The sequence below is a fragment of the Pygocentrus nattereri genome, chromosome 24, assembly GCF_015220715.1.
Source record: "Pygocentrus nattereri isolate fPygNat1 chromosome 24, fPygNat1.pri, whole genome shotgun sequence".
In the NCBI taxonomy this organism is placed as follows: Eukaryota; Metazoa; Chordata; class Actinopteri; order Characiformes; family Serrasalmidae; genus Pygocentrus; species Pygocentrus nattereri.
The window spans coordinates 17,186,089-17,201,584 of NC_051234.1; the positions used below are offsets into that span (position 1 = coordinate 17,186,089).

General features: G+C 41.6%; 1 long non-coding RNA gene across 1 annotated transcript; it reads left to right on the plus strand.

The window, feature by feature from the left end:
- Nucleotides 1-12,791: 12,791 nt before the first annotated feature.
- On the plus strand, nt 12,792-15,206 carry LOC108416466. The gene is made up of 4 exons (XR_005129563.1): nt 12,792-12,819; nt 13,083-13,236; nt 14,747-14,850; nt 15,178-15,206. It is a non-coding gene; the product is annotated as an uncharacterized LOC108416466 (long non-coding RNA).
- The last annotated feature ends 290 nt before the right edge of the window (nt 15,207-15,496 follow it).

A 15,496-nucleotide genomic window follows, 5' to 3' on the forward strand; every position in this document is an offset into this window, starting at 1 on the left:
ATGAACATACAACATCTAGAAGATGAAGAATATTTGAATCCTTCATTTCATCAAGAATGTAGTTGGTTTCAGCTTTGCTCCAAAAGTGTTCTGCTGCCATCTCGCAGCAACACTCCTTGCTTATTTCCGGTACCATAGTCAAAACAGATGCACATGTGCTGACTGAGAAATCTGAGTAAAAGTATACATGCACCAAGAAACCTGTTTACTGAGCTAAAAAACAGCTCTCTTTATTTCTAGACCTTACTCCGATCTAAGAAATCAGAGTATGTTGTTTAAATAACCATTTGAATAATCAGATAATTGGAGAAATCCAATTATGATCGAATTATTGAGTACATGTAAAAACACTCACCAAATTCACACCTCTAAAGATAACCCGTGAGGGTTTAGTTCAGGAAAGCTGAATGAACTCCTAGACAACTCTTACATTCTTTATGATGGATATATGCCTTTTAATTAAAGATAGATCCCTGAAGGTGAGGTCAGGCTGCTTATTATCAAGCAGAAGGATAAAACTGGACAAGCTCATGGATAACAAAATCTTCATGAAGCATGATTCTAGGTTTAAACATAATTCAATATGATCCTGGATGTTCTGTGCCACAACGGTGGATCACCTTTTTAGGTTCAGGATTTCAGATCAGAGAGAGTTCTTGGATCAGGGCAAAGCTTTATGGCCTATCAAGGACAGTGGGGCATGTTCAATCTCAAGAAATGTTGTACATCGTTTTGCTTCAGTTTCTGGGATGAACGTCACGTTTTGTCGAAATAGTGTGAGGTGGGATATGTATTCTCTTGTTTGATGGGTGTGTCAGAGGTGTTTCTCAATCAGCAACGATGTGCATTTAAACCCCTCCTTGCAGTGCACTTAATTCTAGTAAAGTCCTCCACAAACATGGCCACTGCAGCCTGGTGTACACAACATCTGAAGACATGTTTTCCCTATTTAAACACATTTCATCTGGCTCTGAAAATTCATTGAAAAGAACACCAAGAATGACCTTCTCAGCTACTATAGTTGCAACGCAAAGCATCAGTGTTCAACACATGCACGTTTCCATTTAAAAAACATTTAGCTATGTTTTGTGGGGGCTGAATGTAACCGTAGTCAATCAGGGAAGGTTTCTGACCAATCAGGGACAGGCTTCTGAACAATCAGGGCTGAGGTTCTGACCAGTCACAGACAAGTTTCTGACCACTCAGGGCTGAGCTTCTGATCAGTCAGAGTCTGATAGCCCTCTGGACTCCTCCTCATGATTCATGCAAATATTATTTCGTCATTAAGATCAAGCTTTCATGTGCAGGCCACACAAGGGTTAATCACAAGCAAACAAATGAAGTTGCTGAACATCTCTATTTCCAATTCAGTCTAAATTGTTTATTAACATATTTTACAAATGAATGAGTTTAATGAATAGACTCTGTCAAGGTCTTAAATATTTAACAATAATATATTTCTACATTCACTTGTTTAACCATTAGTAACCTATTTATTCATTCATTCATTCATTCATTTATAAAGTCGTCTATACCATGTTTAATAATTAATTTCCTTAATCAATAATCTCTATTTTCTAATGATCTGAGAGGGTCTTCTTAGTGTCATAAGCTGATAGATTTTATTAGCTCCACTTACTATACTTACTAACCTTATACAACTAAGTTAGAGTTTGGAGATAGAACCTGTTTGTTTTCTAGAGTCCAAAAATGCATTCACTTGTCACAGAATAATCCTCTGTGAATTTTAAGTCTGTATGAGGTCTGTGTGTGTGTGTGTGTGTGTGTGTGTGTGAGAGAGAGAGAGAGAGAGAGAGAGAGAGAGAGAGAGAGAGAGAGAGAGAGAGAGCGCGTGAGGGACCAATCACACGTGCACAGTTTGAGCCCCTGACCACTCAGAAGAAGCAGTGAGTGCTTACACATCTCAAGGGCCAGTGCTTTATCTCTAAATAACTTATAGAGAGTACATTATATATATAACTATATAATTTATCTCTATATTATATGACTGAGATCAGTGGAACGTTCAAAGGTATGAAAAACTAATGAGAGTGAAATCTCAAAACATCAACAACTTCCTTTCTGTCCTGCATCTCTCTGCCCCTCGGTTTCTCACCACATCGGGCTAAAATGTTTTTTTATAAGGCACACACCTCATGAACGCACGTGCATCATAAACAGTAGTAAATGGATCAAAATGGGAGATGTGGAGAGATGAGCTGCAGAGATGTGAACCCAAAACTGACTCAGCAAGAGAGCGACAGGTCAGTCAGAAACAAATGCGGCTCAAATCACATGACCGTGCTAACAAAGAGCCAGGCGTGAGTACAGTACAATGTACTGATACATTCTTTATGTCAGTGACATTTTGATTTATTCGTCAAATTTGAAGGAGCACATTGAACATGTGAAAAAGATCCTGAAACGTCTATCAAATAATGGTATTCATGTAAAAGCTGAGAAGTGTGAGTTCCACAAACAAAGAGTATCATTTCTGGGTTACATCCTAGACAAGGATGGGGTGGAAATGGACGACAGTGAGGTAAAAGCCATACTAAACTGGCCCCCTAACCAATAAATGTTTAAGAACTATTTACTTTATACGTCATTATATCTTCATTGCTGCACCCCTCACTTCCCCACTTCAGGGTAAGCAATAGATCCTTAAACGCTTCCCAGCATGTAGGAAGTCCTCCCAACATGCACCCTTGTGTCTTCTATTCAACGAAACTAACTGGTACTGAGCGAAACTGTGACTTATAATAGAAATAGGGAGCTATTAGCCATGAAAGCTGCATTCATAAAGTGGAGACATTGGTTTAAAAGGGCCCAGCATCCATTCTTGGTGCTAACAGACCATAAGAACCTTGAATATATCAAAGACAGCAAGAATTCACAACAGGCCCGGTCTTTACCTGTTTCAATTTCACAGTTATGTATACACCTGGCTCCAAGAACACCAAAGCCAACTCACTGTCCTGCTCATTTGAACTTTGAGTCCAGAACACAACAACCTGAACCCATTCTGCTACCTTCCTGCTTGTTGGTGCCTGTCCAGTTGGACATAATGCATAAAATTCAGCAAGCTGTGGAATCAGATCCTGTACATCCTGACTACCCTGAGAGGACGACTGTATGTTCCCGTTTACTAAACTGAACACACACTTTCCAAAATTCTAGGCACCCTGGTATTCAACGTACTCTTACACTAGGGAGAAAGAAGTTCTGGTGGCTGATGTTGTTTCGTATGTTAATTCATGCAGTGTGTTCCCAATCAAAATCCCCCAGACATCTCCCTGCTGGATTTCTGGAACCATTAGCCGAGCCACACAGGCCCTGGTCACACCCAAGTGTTGATTTGATCACAGGCTTACTCCCATCACAAGATAATACAACTACTCTCATCATTTTTGAATGGTTTTCCAAGACATGTGGTTTAATTCCAATGAAGAAGGTACCCACTGACAAGGAAATGTCAGAGACTTTGTTTCATTATGTCTTCAGGTTTTATGGACTACCAGAAGACATTGTGTCTGACAGAGGGACTCAGTTCACTTTGCAGGTATGCAAGGCATTCTGCTTTCACCTTGATATTAACATCTGTCTAACATCAGGAGACCACCCTCAATCCACTGGTCAGGTAGAGAGATTAAAGCAAGAGATTTTGAAGAAAAGTTATCTCACGAAACATTGAAGAAGCAATGATTTTCAAGAAACACAATTTACTCATAATTTGTTGTAAAACATAAAGCTTGCATCTTAACATAGTGTCTACATTATCAGACAGTGATATTTAATGCTTTCTATGACATTTTTACTGAATTCAGTTTTATAACTTGTTAATTATATGTAATTATAACATTTATTTCTGATTTTAGGATATATCATTTTTATTTTGTTTAAAAAAGCATTGCAGATAAAGTAGAGAGGTCTGTGCTAAATACTTTGTCCAGTGCAGAGGCCAGTTTCAGGTAGGAGCCATTAGTTTAAGTGTCCTTTAGATTTCACAGCAACCAGCTACTGTAACGAACTATCCCAGCAAGTAAGTGTAGCTTAGTGTAGTCAAAATGTTTTATTTTGGGAGAAAGAAGGAAAAAAAGCTGGATGAATTACTGTATATGCTGTAATTAAGACCAGTCAGATGTTCACTATTTAATTCCCTTCAGGCTTAATATTTAGAACATGTAAGACATGAAGAGTTTTTAAAGAACTGCAAGAAGACAGGCAGAGTTTCAGCAACATGTTTTCAAGTTTTATCAACCCTTCCTGCAGTCACTGAGCAGTGTTGCAACATGACAAAGAAGCAGAATCTGACTGGTCCTCTTAGTTTGAAAATGTTGATAGGATCACAGAGAGAACCTCATAGAACTAAGTTTGTTTTCTAGAGTCCAAAAATGCATTCAGTTGTCACTGAATTATCCCCTGTGAATTTTAAGTCTGTGTGTGTGTGTGTGTGTGTGTGTGTGTGTGTGTGTGTGTGTGTGTGTGTGTTTTACTCTATAGGAAAGAGCCTCATAATAACCAATAGATCATTGTGACCTTTATCTAGAGCTATAAAGACGCTAAGATCTATAACCAGTACAACAACTCTAGCAAAATATCATAAAGAATGAAAAAAACTGAAAAATATAATCAAAGAATAAAGTCAAAAGTTACAATCCAATTTTAACTTAATATTTGTACAATATATTACAGTAACATAATATCAACTTTCAAATCAAGGCCTCTCTGGCTGTGATTACTAGGCCTGCATGTGAGAAAGTCACACCCTGATTCTCATAAGAATAGATAAATAGCTAGAAGGAAGCAACAAAGTAAGCAGTTAAATAATGAAAAGAAAAAGCAAAAATAACAAAAATAAACCTATTTAAAAATATTAAGATAACACACTAAATAAAATTCCAAACATTCATTTATTAAAAATTGTCATTTTATCTTCACTGCAGGCTTGAAGATGGAGAGTGGCGCCGGACAGCGATGGAGAGCTCTGCCCAAACTGAGCCTGAAGGTGGACTAAAAAATAGAAGACCAGCCGCTAAAGAGAGTCATTAACATATTCACTAAACTCTAGTTTCTCTGTTAACTGACATTAGCTGAATTATTCACAAAAAGAGCTCCATTAGCTTATTGTGCTCGCTTTTTAACCGATATCTAACTGAGCATGCTAGGCTAGCTAGCGTTAGCTAGCTATGCTAACTGCTAGCTACAGTTGGGTGGAAGTTGTCTGTAGGAATCGTCCAGTTGTGTTTTCTTTCCGTGTGTTTTTACTTATCAATCCTTCCAACCATTATTTCTTCCTTACTTCATTTCCTAGATTTATATGCCAGTATCTGCATAAACTACATTGCACAGTTCATTTCTGTCTCTGTGCTCGGTAATGTTCCCGTTTATTATTGTTTGATAATTAAATAAACACGTAAAACCTAGTCAGATTATGTTGATTTGTGAAGAGCACTGTTGTTGCAGCCAACCTGCTGCTACTGTTGTGTAGTTGTGACCTTCAATATTTGTATCAATATTTGTATCTAGTACTTCCGCTTGTCCGGGGTTCGGGTCGCGGGGGCAGCATCCTAAGCAATGAAGCCCAGACCTCCCTTTCCCCAGCCACTTCCACCAGCTCTCCAAGGGGGATTCCGAGGCGCTCCCAGGCCAGCTGGGCGATATAGTCGCGCCAGCGTGTCCTGGGTCTTCCCCGGGGTCTCCTCCCAGGTGGACTCGCCTGTGACACCTCCCGAGGGAGGCGTCCAGGAGGCATCCTAACCAGATGCCCGAACCACCTCAGCTGGCTCCTCTCGACGTGAAGAAGCAGCGGCTCTACTCCGAGTCCTTCCCGGATGACTGAACTTCTCACCCTATCTCTAAGGGAGAGTCCAGACACCCTGCGGAGGAAACTCATTTCGGCCGCTTGTATTCGCGATCTTATTCTTTCGGTCATTACCCAAAGCTCATGACCATAGGTGAGGGTGGGAACGTAGATCGACCGGTAAATCGAGAGCCTTGCCTTATGGCTCAGCTCTTTCTTTACCACAACAGACCGGTAAAGAGCCCGCATCACTGCTGACCCAGCACCAATCCGCCTGTCAATCTCCCGCTCCCTTGTACCATCACTCGTGAACAAGACCCCGAGATACTTGAACTCCTCCACTTGAGGCAAGAGCCTATCCCCGACCCAGAGAGGGCTCTCCACCCTTTTCCGCCTGAGAACCATGGTCTCGGATTTAGAGGTACTGATTCTCATCCCAGCCGCTTCACACTCGGCTGCAAACCGATCCAGCGAAAGCTGAAGTTCGCGGCCTGATGTCCCCAATAGGACCACATCATCTGCAAACAGCAGTGATGTGACCCTGAGGTCACCAAACCGGACACCCTCCATCCCTTGACTGCGCCTAGAAATTCTATCCATAAAAATTATGAATAGAATCGGTGACAAAGGGCAGCCCTGACGGAGTCCAACTCTCACTGGGAACGAGTCTGACTTACTGCCGGCTATGCGAACCAAACTCCAGCTTTGTTTGTACAGGGCCTGAATGGCTCGTAGCAAAGAGCCATGTACCCCGTACTCCCGAAGCACCTCCCACAGAATACCCCGGGGAACACAGTCGAATGCCTTCTCCAGATCCACAAAGCACATGTGGACTGGTTGGGCAAACTCCCATGAACCCTCCAGAATCCTGGAGAGGGTGAAGAGTTGGTCCAGTGTTCCACGACCAGGGCGGAACCCCCGGTTCGACTATAAGCTGGACTCTCTTCTCCAGTACCCCTGCATAGACCTTGCCAGGGAGGCTGAGGAGTGTGATTCCCCTGTAGTTGGAACACACCCTCCGGTCCCCTTTTTTAAAAAGAGGCACCACCACCCCAGTCTGCCAATCCAGTGGCACCGCCCCCGATGTCCACGCAATGTTGAAAAGGCGTGTCAGCCAAGACAGCCCCACAACATCCAGAGCCTTGAGGAACTCAGGGCGGATCTCATCCACCCCTGGAGCCTTGCCACCAAGGAGCTTCTTAACTACCTTAGCGACTTCGGCCTCAGTAATGGACAAGCCTATTCCCATGTCCCCAGACTCAGCCTCCTCACTGGAGAACGTGTCGGTGGGATTGAGAAGGTCCTCAAAGTATTCCTTCCACCGCCCAATGACGTCTTCAGTCGAAGTCAGCAGCACACCATCTCCACTATATACAGTGCTAGTGGCACACTGCTTTCCCCTTCTGAGTCGCCTGACGGTTTACCAGAATCTTTTCGGAGCCGACTTAAAGTCGGTTTCCAAGGCCTCACCAAACTCCTCCCATACACAGGTTTTTGCCTTGGCAACAACTGAAGCCGCAGATCGCTTGGCCTGTCGATACCTGCCAGCTGCCTCTGGTGTCCCACAGGCCAACCATGCCCGGTAGGACTCCTTCTTCAGCTTGACGGCATCTCTCACCTGGGGTGTCCACCACCGGGTTCGAGGATTACCGCCCCGACAGGCACCAACTACCTTACGGCCACAGCTACAGTCAGCCGCTTCAGCAATGGAGGAACGGAACATGGCCCATTCTGAGTCAATGTCCCCCACCTCCCCCGATATCTGGTCAAAGTTCTGACGGAGGTGTGAGTTGAAGATCAATCTGACAGGTTCTTCTGCTAGACATTCCCAGCAAACCCTCAATATGCGTTTGGGCTTGCCTGGTCTGACCGGCATCTTCCCTCACCACCTGATCCAACTCACCACCAGGTGGTGATCAGTTGACAGCTCAGCTCCTCTCTTTACCCGAGTGTCCAAAACACATGGCCGCAAGTCCGATGACACGACTACAAAGTCAATCATTGAACTGCGGCCTAGGGTGTCCTGGTGCCATGTGCACTTATGGACATCCTTGTGTTCAAACATGGTGTTCGTGATGGACAAACTGTGGTTTGCACAGAAGTCCAAAAACTGAACACCACTCGGGTTCAGATCAGAGACGCCATTCCTCCCAATCACACCCCTCCAGGTCTCACTGTCATTGCCCACGTGAGCGTGGAAGTCCCCCAGTAGGACAATAGAGTCTCCAGGAGGAGCACTTTCAAGCACCCTTCCCAAGGACTCTAAGAAGGCTGGGTACTCTGAACTGCTGTTCGGTGCATGAGCACAGACAACAGTCAGGACCCATTCCCCAACCCGAAGGCGTAGGGAAGCTACCCTCTCGTCCACCGGAGAAGACCCCAACATACAGGCACCGAGTCGAGGGGCTATGACTATGGTCTTGAACGGCATTTTAAGTGTTACAGATTCCATACTTCTCTTTTTTCCTCTTTCTGTCCATACAATGGTCTGATGGAGCTTCAAGCCTGAACGTCTCACAGGAAACTCGTCATTGACACAGGTTCATCTACAAGACCAAGAGAAGGAGCGGCTCGCGTACTGTCATCATAGGTGACAAGGTAAGTAGAACTTTTCTAAAAGTGAAAACAAATTATGATAGCATGTATTAATATAAAATAGTGTGAAATATAATATAGTGTAAGACACAGTGCGAGATGAAGAGCTGAGTTGAAGTTATACTTTTTGTGTAGATGACACTTCCCGTCATTTCTTCTCGTCTGAGTCTGCAGGGATTCCTGCTCATCTTATGAAACTCATTCCGGTGATGTTGACCATCGTTTCACCATCTATTAGGACACTCCAGTCAGTCCAGTAGTGTGGTGAATCTGCTGGATTGACTAGAATGTAAGTACATAATTCACTCAATCAGCTATTTCTTATCTGACTTCTTTCCACATTAAAATATCTTTATGGATCTGAATGGTACTTTCAGTGGTTCTGATTCCATATTTCTTTCTTAACTCCCTCTTTCTGTTTGTGCGATTACGTGATGGAGCTCCAAGACTGAACCTCACTCACTAAGCTCTTTATTACCATCAGCCGCATCAGATCTGAATCGTATTTAGGACCAGGAGAAGGACCAGCTCTTCAATTTTCTTGGTAAGTGGTGAAGTAAGATGACACTTTTTCAGAAGTAAAAACATTAAACTGTGGAGGGAGGGGCTACTCCATGACCAGGACCAACAAACAATGAGCTACAAACTCTCCCACCTTACCGATCAGCCCTTCTTCCAACACTTTCTTTCAGTGTTAAAAGTTAAGATGGTATAGGATTAGATAGCGCAAATTTTGATCGGTGTGAATTAATATAAGATATTGTAAAATATAAGATAGTGTAAGACACAGTGCGAGATGAAGAGCTGAGTTGAAGTTATACTTTTTGTGTAGATGACACTGCCCGTCATTTCTTCTCGTCTGAGTCTGCAGGGATTCCTGCTCGTCATATGAAACTCATTCCAGTGATATTGACCATCGTTTCACCATCTATTAGGACACTCCAGTCAGTTCAGTGGGGGTGTTGACTCTGCTGGAGTGACTGGCATGTAAGTACATTATTCACTTTTTGAACTATTACTGATCTTACTGCTTTCCATATCAACATGTGTGTATGGTCTTGAACGGCATTTTAAGTGTTACAGATTCCATACTTCTCTTTTTTCCTCTTTCTGTCCATACAATGGTCTGATGGAGCTTCAAGCCTGAACGTCTCACAGGAAACTCATCATTGACACAGGTTCATCTACAAGACCAAGAGAAGGAGCGGCTCGCGTACTGTCATCATAGGTGACAAGGTAAGTAGAACTTTTCTAAAAGTGAAAACAAACTGAGGGCAGGGCTACTGCACGACCAGAACTGCCAATGCTGTTCTCCCTTCTTGCAATACTTTTAACGTAAATCACAATGATGATATATGAATTCATAGTGCAAATTATGATAGCATGTATTAATATAAAATAGTGTGAAATATAATATAGTGTACGACACAGTGCGAGATGAAGAGCTGAGTTGAAGCTATACTTTTTGTGTAGATGACACTGCCCGTCATTTCTTCTCGTCTGAGTCTGCAGGGATTCCTGCTCGTCATATGAAACTCATTCCGGTGATGTTGACCATCGTTTCACCATCTATTAGAACACTCCAGTCAGTCCAGTAGTGTGCTGAATCTGCTGGATTGACTAGAATGTAAGTACATTATTCACTCAATCAGCTATTTCTTATCTGACTTCTTTCCACATTAAAATATCTTTATGGATCTGAATGGTACTTTCAGTGGTTCTGATTCCATTTCTTTCTTAACTCCCGTTTTCTGTTTGTGCGATTACGTGATGGAGCTCCAAGCCTGAACCTCACTCACTAAGCTCTTTATTACCATCAGCCACATCAGATCTGAATCGTATTTAGGACCAGGAGAAGGACTACTTCTTCAATTTTCTTGGTAAGTGGTGAAGTAAGATGACACTTTTTCAGAAGTAAAAACATTAAACTGTGGAGGGAGGGGCTACTCCATGACCAGGACTGACAAACAATGAGCTACAAACTCTCCCACCTTACCAATCGGCCCTTCTTCCAACACTTTCTTTCAGTGTTAAAAGTTAAGATGGTATAGGGTTAGATAGCGCAAATTTTGATCGGTGTGAATTAATATAAAATGTGGTGAAATATGAAATAGTGTAAGACACAGTGCGAGATGAAGAGCTGAGTTGAAGTTATACTTTTTGTGTAGATGACACTGCCCGTCATTTCTTCTCGTCTGAGTCTGCAGGGATTCCTGCTCGTCATATGAAACTCATTCCGGTGATGTTGACCATCGTTTCACCATCTATTAGGACACTCCAGTCAGTTCAGTAGTGTGGTGACTCTGCTGGAGTGACTGGCATGTAAGTACATTATTCACTTTTTGAACTATTACTGATCTTACTGCTTTCCATATCAAAATGTTTATTTGGTCTTGAACGGCTTTTTACATGTTACAGATTCCATACTTCTCTTTTTTCCTCTTTCTGTCCATACAATGGTCTGATGGAGCTTCAAGCTTGAACGTCTCACAGGAAACTCATCATTGACACAGGTTCATCTACAAGACCAAGAGAAGGAGCGGCTCGGGTACTGTCATCATAGGTGACAAGGTAAGTAGAACTTTTCTGAAATTGAAAACAAACTGAGGGCAGGGCTACTCCACGACCAGAACTGCCAATGCTGTTCTCCCTTCTTGCAATACTTTTAACGTAAATCACAATGATGATATATGAATTCATAGTGCAAATTATGATAGCATGTATTAATATAAAATAGTGTGAAATATAATATAGTGTAAGACACAGTGCGAGATGAAGAGCTGAGTTGAAGTTATACTTTTTGTGTAGATGACACTACCCGTCATTTCTTCTCGTCTGAGTCTTCAGGGATTCCTGCTCGTCATATGAAACTCATTCCATTGATATTGACCATCGTTTCACCATCTATTAGGACACTCCAGTCAGTTCAGTCTTGTTGTGACTCTGCTGGAGTGACTGGCATGTAAGTACATTATTCACTTTTTGAACTATTACTGATCTTACTGCTTTCCATATCAAAATGTTTGTATGGTCTTGAACGGCATTTTAAGTGTTACAGATTCCATACTTCTCTTTTTTCCTCTTTCTGTCCATACAATGGTCTGATGGAGCTTCAAGCTTGAACGTCTCACAGGAAACTCATCATTGACACAGGTTCATCTACAAGACCAAGAGAAGGAGCGGCTCGCGTACTGTCATCATAGGTGACAAGGTAAGTAGAACCTTTCTAAAAGTGAAAACAAATTATGATAGCATGTATTAATATAAAATAGTGTGAAATATAATATAGTGTAAGACACAGTGCGAGATGAAGGGCTGAGTTGAAGTTGTACTTTTTGTGTAGATGACACTGCCCGTCATTTCTTCTCGTCATATGAAACTCATTCCGGTGATGTTGACCATCGTTTTGCCATCTATTAGGAAACTCCAGTCAGTCCAGTAGTGTGGTGACTCTGCTGGATTGACTAGAATGTAAGTACATTATTCACTCAATCAGCTATTTCTTATCTGACTTCTTTCCACATTAAAATATCTTTATGGATCTGAATGGTACTTTCAGTGGTTCTGATTCCATATTTCTTTCTTAACTCCCTCTTTCTGTTTGTACGATTATGTGATGGAGGTCCAAGACTGAACCTCACTCACTAAGACCTTTATTACCAACAGACGCATCAGATTTGAATCATATTTAGGACCAGGAGAAGGACCAGCTCTTCAATTTTCTTGGTAAGTGGTGAAGTAAGATGACACTTTTTCAGAAGTAAAAACATTAAACTGTGGAGGGTGGGGCTACTCCATGACCAGGACCGACAAACAATGAGCTACAAACTCTACCACGTTACCGATCGGCCCTTCTTCCAACACTTTCTTTCAGTGTTAAAAGTTAAGATGGTATAGGATTAGATGGCGTAAATTTTGATCGGGTGAATTAATATAAAATATTGTAAAATATAATATAGTGTAAGACACAGTGCGAGATGAAGAGCTGAGTTGAACTTCTACTTTTTCTGTGTGTGACAGGGTCCATAATCTCTTGTTGTCTGTGTCTGCAGGGCTACTCATGATTTTTAAGTTACGGAACTCATTCCAGTGATATTGACCATCGTTTCACCATCTATTAGGACACTCCAGTCAGTTCAGTAGTGTGGTGACTCTGCTGGAGTGACTGGCATGTAAGTACATTATTCACTTTTTGAACTATTACTGATCTTACTGCTTTGCATATCAAAATGTTTGTATGGTCTTGAACGGCATTTTAAGTGTTACAGATTCCATACTTCTCTTTTTTCCACTTTCTGTCCATACAATGATCTGATGGAGCTTCAAGCTTGAACGTCTCACAGGAAACTCATCATTGACACAGGTTCATCTACAAGACCAAGAGAAGGAGCGGCTCGCGTACTGTCATCATAGGTGACAAGGTAAGTAGAACTTTTCTAAAAGTGAAAACATTAAACTTAGGGCAGGGCTACTCCACGACCAGGACCGACAATGAGCTACACCCTGTCCCACCTTAACTGTTCTCCCTTCTTGCAATACTTTTAACGTAAATCTCAATGATGATATATGAATTCATAGTGCAAATTATGATAGCATGTATTAATATAAAATAGTGTGAAATATAATATAGTGTAAGACACAGTGCGAGATGAAGAGCTGAGTTGAAGTTATACTTTTTGTGTAGATGACACTGCCCGTCATTTCTTCTCGTCTGAGTCTGCAGGGATTCCTGCTCGTCATATGAAACTCATTCCGGTGATGTTGACCATCGTTTTGCCATCTATTAGGAAACTCCAGTCAGTCCAGTAGTGTGGTGACTCTGCTGGATTGACTAGAATGTAAGTACATTATTCACTCAATCAGCTATTTCTTATCTGACTTCTTTCCACATTAAAATATCTTTTTGGATCTGAATGGTACTTTCAGTGGTTCTGATTCCATATTTCTTTCTTAACTCCCGTTTTCTGTTTGTGCGATTACGTGATGGAGCTCCAAGCCTGAACCTCACTCACTAAGCTCTTTATTACCATCAGCCACATCAGATCTGAATCGTATTTAGGACCAGGAGAAGGACTAGTTCTTCAATTTTCTTGGTAAGTGGTGAAGTAAGATGACACTTTTTCAGAAGTAAAAACATTAAACTGTGGGGGGAGGGGCTACTCCATGACCAGGACTGACAAACAATGAGCTACAAACTCTCCCACCTTACCGATCAGCCCTTCTTCCAACACTTTCTTTCAGTGTTAAAAGTTAAGATGGTATAGGGTTAGATAGCGCAAATTTTGATCGGTGTGAATTAATATAAAATGTGGTGACATATGAAATAGTGTAAGACACAGTGCGAGATGAAGAGCTGAGTTGAAGTTATACTTTTTGTGTAGATGACACTGCCCGTCATTTCTTCTCGTCTGAGTCTGCAGGGATTCCTGCTCGTCATATGAAACTCATTCCGGTGATGTTGACCATCGTTTCACCATCTATTAGGACACTCCAGTTAGTTCAGTAGTGTGGTGACTCTGCTGGAGTGACTGGCATGTAAGTACATTATTCCCTTTTTGAACTATTACTGATCTTACTGCTTTCCATATCAAAATGTTTGTATGGTCTTGAATGGCATTTTAAGTGTTACAGATTCCATACTTCTCTTTTTTCCTCTTTCTGTCCATACAATGGTCTGATGGAGCTTCAAGCCTGAACGTCTCACACGAATTCATCATTGACACAGGTTCATCTACAAGACCAAGAGAAGGAGCGGCTCGCGTACTGTCATCATAGGTGACAAGGTAAGTAGAACTTTTCTAAAAGTGAAAACAAACTGAGGGCAGGGCTACTCCACGACCAGAACTTCCAATGAGCTACACCCTGTCCCACCTTAACTGTTCTCCCTTCTTGCAATACTTTTAACGTAAATCTCAATGATGATATATGAATTCATAGTGCAAATTATGATAGCATGTATTATTATAAAATAGTCTGAAATATAATATAGTGTAAGACACAGTGCGAGATGATGAGCTGAGTTGAAGTTATACTTTTTGTGTATATGACACTGCCCGTCATTTCTTCTTGTCTGAGTCTGCAGGGATTCCTGCTCGTCATATGAAACTCATTCCGGTGATGTTGACCATCGTTTCACCATCTATTAGAACACTCCAGTCAGTCCAGTAGTGTGGTGACTCTGCTGGATTGACTAGAATGTAAGTACATTATTCACTCAATCAGCTATTTCTTATCTGATTTCTTTCCACATTAAAATATCTTTATGGATCTGAATGGTACTTTCAGTGGTTCTGATTCCATATTTCTTTCTTAACTCCCGTTTTCTGTTTGTGCGATTACGTGATGGAGCTCCAAGACTGAACCTCACTCACTAAGCTCTTTATTAACATGAGAAGCATCAGATCTGAATCATATTTAGGATCAGGAGAAGGACCAGCTCTTCAATTTTCTTGGTAAGTGGTGAAGTAAGATGACACTTTTTCAGAAGTAAAAACATTAAACTGTGGAGGGAGGGGCTACTCCATGACCAGGACCGACAAACAATGAGCTACAAACTCTCCCACCTTACCGATCGGCCCTTCTTCCAACACTTTCTTTCAGTGTTAAAAGTTAAGATGGTATAGGATTAGATAGCGTAAATTTTGATAGGTGTGAATTAATATAAGATATTGTAAAATATAAGATAGTGTAAGACACAGTGCGAGATGAAGAGCTGAGTTGAACTTCTACTTTTTCTGTGTGTGACAGGGTCCATAATCTCTTGTTGTCTGTGTCTGCAGGGCTACTCATGATTTTTAAGTTACGGAACGCTTTCCAGTGACGTTGACCTTCATTTCACCATCTATTAGGAAACTCCCGTCAGTCCAGTAGTGTGGTGACTCTGAAGAAGCAATGATTTTCAAGAAACACAATTTGCTCATAATTTGTTGTAAAATATAAAGCTTGCATCTTAACATAGTGTCTACATTATCAGACAGTGATATTTTTTTTCCCTTGTCTTTTTATTGTTTTTCAATATTATAAAACAAGCAAATAATAACAGTTCACATAAAATGTACATTAAACAACATAATCCCCAACACCCCCCCCCCAAAAAAA